Below are 6,275 nucleotides of genomic sequence, written 5' to 3'. Positions count from 1 at the left end.
CTGGAGCTCACAGGAGCAGAAACATTTTATTTCTGGATTTAAAGATGGACCACACATTGCTCTGTGTGCTGTGCGTACTGTGTAAGTACATTACATTTTCTGTTTGAAACGTGTCGGTAAAATCATCTTTAAATGTTTGGACGTTTATCGCCGTGGTCAACAGAGAAGAGAAACGTTGAATGTTGGTTGGTTGCTTAGTTTGCTGCAGATTATTTCAACAGATACAATTTGTATTTAATACCTTCACACTATGGGCCTACTCAAAAACTCCTTTATGATAAGAACCTGTACAGACTTTTAGATTTTCAGCATATTCAACATGTATAGAAAGTCATTAGTCTTTTAATAATCAGTTTTTTGACTGGAAGAAGGATTTTTCTAGGTTTTACATAACTTGCTTTTGCAAAAAGAGAAAAACAACAATAAACCATCTAAAATCACCTACTATCATTGCTCAGTCTTCACTCAGATTTAAAATGTTTATCATTTTAAATAACGTATATTTTTAATGAGTCTGATTCCACTGCTATGTTGGCTGCAAGTTGACGTGAGGAAATGAGAACAAACTGATGACGATATTTTTGACATCTTTGTCAGAGGAGCTGTAATCTGAATGTTCATCTATAACTTGTAGCTCTGAAACTTTGTCTCCCAAATTAGTTTCTGCTTCCTCACCTCTTGCACAATAAACCTTATTGTCAGAACCTTCGTCACTGAAACATGGCAGCTTAGATTCCTCTAAGCTGGAGGAGATTGGGTTTTACTGATATTGATGCTGTGAAGGTCATTATTATTAATAAATATTATGAATCCCTTTAAACACAAAGATCATATAAACATCAACCACAGTCTTAACACCACAAAAAAAATAAATATCAACACATGTAATGTAGTAAACTAACATAGTTGGTGTGTGTGTGTGTGTGTGTGTGCGTGTGTGTGTGTTAGTGTGTGTGTGTGTGTGTTAGTGTGTGTGTGTTAGTGTGTGTGTTTGTGTGTGTTAGTGTGTTTGTTTGTGCGTGTGTGTGTGTGTGTGTGTGTGTGTGTGTGTGTGTGTGTGTGTGTGTGTGTGTGTGTGTGTGTGTTTAACTCGGTAACTGATTACTCTAGAGCAGTTTTATTCTTCCACTGACTGACTGTTTGATTCATTCAAAGACCAGCAGGTCTTCATCTCTGTGGCAGAAACACAATCAGATTCCTTAAATGCTCCGTTTCACCCACACTGCTGGATCTGAAATACATTTAACAACATAAGGTTTTAATTTGGGCTGAAACTCCAGAAGTATGCAATACATTTTAATAGTAAATGTGGCATGTTTCTTTACAGTGATTTTTTTTTTTATGTTTGCTGCACATCTAACAAAATTTCAATCTGTGTTTTAGTTCTCAGTTTTTTCCTCTGCTGTGGAAACCCTCCAGGTAAAAGAACATTCTTCTTTTTTTTCTCTTTACTGTAAACTAGAGCTTGGCTAAATTTGCATTTTGATTCAGTTACGCATTTGTCTTGTGATTTTGCATCTTCATGTTACAGGAGAATCTCTTTTTAGCAGGATCACCCACTTACATGTAACATTTACTAATATAATGGAGTTAGAAATGAGTGTCAAACAAGATTTTTCCGTTTGGAGAAAAAAAGTAGTTAGTTTCATTCAAAGTTAGCTTCAAACCTGTAGTGTTTTGCCCCCTGATGTTTTGGATTGAGCCTCAGAATAACTGCCTACTATTATAAATGTGTGTTAAAGTAAATCCTGGTTTTTGTTTAATTAATTTAAACCCTGTTGTTAGGCAATTTATTGTACAGATTGACATTAACATTAAGTGTAAGAAAAAGGTACATATTAGCCATATTTAGCTCCCCCTTCAGGTGCTGATGAATGTAAGCAAATACAAACATTTCTGTGTTTCATTATATTCTGTCATTTTGTACAGTTCATAGGAGATCTGGAGGTGAGAATCTGCTGTCAGCAGCACCAAAGTCAGTCCTCACTGTGTCTCCATCATGGCTGAATCCTGGAGCCTCAGTAAATCTGAGCTGTGAGGTTAAACCTTCATCTGCAGGATGGAGGTTCTACTGGTATAAAGCTGTTCCTGATTTATCCAAGAACAACTACAGATATGAGCTGCTGCCTCGTAGCAACAATGAGACTGTGGAGAACTTCTTCGTTGTTCATGGACAGAAACAAACAGCAGGATTTGCATGTAGAGCTAAAGGAGGAAACCCAGAGGATTTGACTGATTACAGTGAACCAAAGTTTGTCTGGTCTGCAGGTCAGTGTGTTTCTACTTAATAAACTATGACTGTCATTTAAAGATATTTTTATTTTGACTGAAAATATAGTTTATGTTGAAAGTAATGAGAAGGGGAGGAGAAAAACATTGGAATTGAAAAAAAATAAGTTTAATTAATAAAAATAAAGTCTACAAAGTAACCTCAGAAAGGAAAACAGAGATCTTGTAAAACAAAAAATAGATTCTATTTTAAGTTCTTTCTCTTGTTTCCTTTTGGCCTTTTTTCTTTCTCGTATTTCAGATCCTCATCCAGCAGCGTCTCTCACAGTGAGTCCTGGCAGAGAGAAACTTTTCACTGATGAGAATATCCAACTAAACTGTTCAGGAAGCTCTGATGACTGGAGAATCTGGAGGTTTAAAGAATCAAACTCCAAGCCAGAAGTATCAGTCTGCTCCTTCTGGGGAACAATGACTGGATCCTCATGTACCTTCATCAGTCTCCAGTACCACAGAGCAGTGTACTGGTGTGAGTCTGGATCAGGAGAGTTCAGCAATGCAGTCAACATCACTTTTCAAAGTATGTTATTATGCATGGTTTATCATTCACCCTAACAACTTTACAATGTCATAGAAATCCACTGCTCTGTGTTTCAAATAACCATAAAATGATTTTGAGTTATCAATATTTAAATATATATTTTCTTCTTCTGTGGTTTGTGTAACCTAAAATTGGATTTTCTGAAAAGCTCCTTTCTCATTTATGTTACATCTATTTGGCTGTAGAAACTTGTTTTTCAAAAAAATCTAAATTAATCTCAATTTAATCAAGGAATTCTGCTTTTTTAAACATACAGTAGCTACTTTTGAGATTACAAACACCAAACTGGGTAGACCTCTGTAGAATTAGGTCAATCACCTTGACGTGGGTGAATATTGATGCAATCACCTAAATTATGTTAAATATTTGATGAAGTTGGCATTAACTAGTAGAGATCAGATAAAACTTTGATAGATCCATCCATCCATCCATTTTCTTTCACCCTTGTCCCTCAGTGGGGTCGGGAGGGTTGCTGGTGCCCATCTCCAGCTAACGTTCCGGGCGAGAGGCAGGGTACACCCTGGACAGGTCGCCAGTCGCAGGGCAACACAGAGACACACAGGACAAACAACCACACACACACACTCACACCTAGGGACAATTTAGAGAGGCTAATTAACCTGACAGTCATGTTTTTGGACTGTGGGAGGAAACCGGAGTACCCGGAGAAAACCCACACATGTACAGGGAACTTTGATAGAGACCAGGTAAAACATTATAGTTTCTGTAAAAAGAACTAAAAGTTAAATTTTGTTAATCACCAATGACTTGTAAAATCAATTTAAAAAAAAGTTCCTATAGTGTAGTTTATGTCGATCAAAAAAAAAAATAATCTGATGTTTCAGCAGCTGATTTCTGACTGAAGCTTCATTTTCTCTGACTGGTTTCCAGATGAAGATCTTCTCCTGGTGAGCCCCGTCCATCCTGTGACTGAAGGAGCTTCTGTTACTCTGAGCTGCAGACGGAGAGGAGAAAACAAACTTTCTGATGTGATTTTCTATCACAATGACAAACTGATCCAAAATGACAGCAGAGGAGAGCTGAAGATCTCTGCAGTGTCTCAGTCAGATGAAGGTTTCTACAAGTGTGAACATTCAGGGGAAGTTTCTCTTCAGAGCTGGATGGAAGTTAAAGGTGAGCAGAGATTAAAGTTGTCTGTGCTTTAGACAATGAGAATATTAACATGTTTACGTAAAGACTCATTTTTAATATTCTCTATTTTACAGCTGTTTCAAGACATGGCAGCTCTTCATTTCCTGTGCTGTTGGTTGTTGGACCGGCTTGTGCTCTCGTCCTCATTGTTCTCCTGCTGCTTCTCTGTCACTTCGTAAAGCGCAAAGGTGAGATTTTCATCTCCTTCTGAAATATAGTTTATGTTGCTTCATAAATCACATTTAGGCCACCGGCTAACAATCTTAAGGTGGAAAACAGAATAAAAATGCTTTGAACATTTAATCATGTGTGGAATACATAATGTAAATAATACATTATGTTTGAGATGTACATTACTGCAAAGTAATATTATAATATTGCAAAATTATTAGAATTGTACAGTTTAAGTTTTTATTTAGTTTTGTTTTTTGTCAAAGTAAGCTTTGTTTAGATTTTTGTGACAAGATGATGAAAGAAAAAAGGAAGCCACAATCTACAAACCCTGACTGTGTATCTCATTCAGATCAATTAGGTGGTAAATGATGAGCTAAACTCTAATAAAACCAACTTTTTTGTTTAAGTTTCAACTTCATTTAATTACAATTAAAACAAGTCGGTCTACAAGGAGATAATTTGTATTTTGTGTTATTTTTTAACTTTAGGTGCGTCTGACTTGCATGACTCAGTGAGACCCTCTGAAGACCCTGTAGATGGTGACGTTTACCTGCTGAAACACTGAAACGTCCAACATAAAGCTGAAAACAGGCCAATTCCAAATGACTGAAGTGAGATCTTGATGTGTTTCAGATGCAAACGGCGACCAGCACATCACCTACTCTCTCCTTGAATTTAAAAACTCTGGAAACAAGAGTGAGTTCCTCTAAAATTCTGTGCTTCAAGATGTTTTTCAGAAAAGCAGCTTCTTGAGAAGCATTTTTTCTTTTTTATCAAGTTGCCATTGTACACCAGAAGAGGGCGCTGTTTATTCTAATGTGGGAGCAGGAGCTGCAGGTTCAGTCAGCAGAAACAGTATCCATCCATCCATTTTCGTACACCCTTGTCCCTCAGTGGGGTCGGGAGGATTGCTGGTGCCTATCTCCAGCTAGCGTACCGGGCGAGAGGCGGGGTACACCCTGGACAGGTCGCCAGTCTGTCACAGGGCAACACAGGACAAACAACCATGCACACACACACACACTCATACCTAGGGGCAATTAGGAGAGGCCAATTAACCTGACAGTCATGTTTTTGAACTGTGGGAGGAAACCGGAGTATCCGGAGAAAACCCACGCATGCACAGGGAGAACATGCAAACTTCATGCAGAAAGACCAGGGCCGGGAATCAAACCCAGAACCTTCTTGCTGCAAGGCAACAGCTCTACCAACTGCGCCACTGTGCAGCCCTTAGAAACAGTAACCATTGGACGTCATTTGGTTAGAACTTGTCAGAACTTTTTTTACATATATATCTAAAGCTTTCAATAGTTGTGTGTGTAGACTACAGGTTCAGTCACTCAGATTCAACATCTTTCATTTACTTTGTCCTAGTTTGAGCTTTAATATGCTTCTGTTTATCAGTTTTAACCAATCAGAATCCCACATGGCTTTACGGACTCACAACACTCAGAACATTTGACACAAACCAAACACTTGTTGACGATAGGAATGTTTGCTTTGGCACTTTAAGTTGAATTTTTGTTGACTATTTCAAGGACAAAATTTCACTTGAAAAGCTATTACAAAACAACCTCTTTATTGTCGAAGTAAAAATGGATTCTTACAAAAAATAATTACAATTAAATATTTTTTTAACTTTACATGATAGCTTAAGTATTCGCTCCCTTCATGGTTCAGAGCTATTTCACTTTTGTCTTAGTCCATGTAACCGTCTCACCTGATTCCTCTCTGCATCTACAGGAAGCTCCAGTCCAGCAGCAGCCAATGCAGCCGTTTATTCTGAAGTGAAATCGACCTCTGGATACTGATGAGGCTGTTAAGGTTGAATGTCGGTGGGGTTTAATATAAGATAGTTTCAATAGCCAATTCATATTAACAAGATATATACTCATATGTATTCAACTGAGAAATAGTTCAGAAATTAAAGTATTTAATTCAATACTGGGTCAAGTCAACTATGATATTCCAAAGAACTATAATATTCCAGAGTTAATCAAAATGTCATTTCCTCCATGGCTGTATGCAAAGATGTGCCTGCTTTTAAGATGAAATCCAAAAATAAATTCATGTTCCACAAAATGAAAGTGGTGTAAGTTGAATTTACTTAACTACACTATGT

The 6,275-nt window shown here is 37.5% G+C and overlaps 1 long non-coding RNA gene across 1 annotated transcript; it reads left to right on the top strand.

Moving 5' to 3' along the window:
* LOC108167217 (uncharacterized) lies at positions 1-2,040 on the top strand. Its single transcript, XR_001777583.1, has 3 exons — positions 1-81; positions 1,384-1,419; positions 1,930-2,040. It is a non-coding gene; the product is annotated as an uncharacterized LOC108167217 (long non-coding RNA).
* Positions 2,041-6,275: the final 4,235 nt, after the last annotated feature.

The sequence above is a fragment of the Poecilia reticulata genome, linkage group LG18 (assembly GCF_000633615.1).
Source record: "Poecilia reticulata strain Guanapo linkage group LG18, Guppy_female_1.0+MT, whole genome shotgun sequence".
Lineage (NCBI taxonomy): Eukaryota > Metazoa > Chordata > Actinopteri > Cyprinodontiformes > Poeciliidae > Poecilia > Poecilia reticulata.
This window is presented reverse-complemented; position numbering and strand designations above follow the sequence as displayed.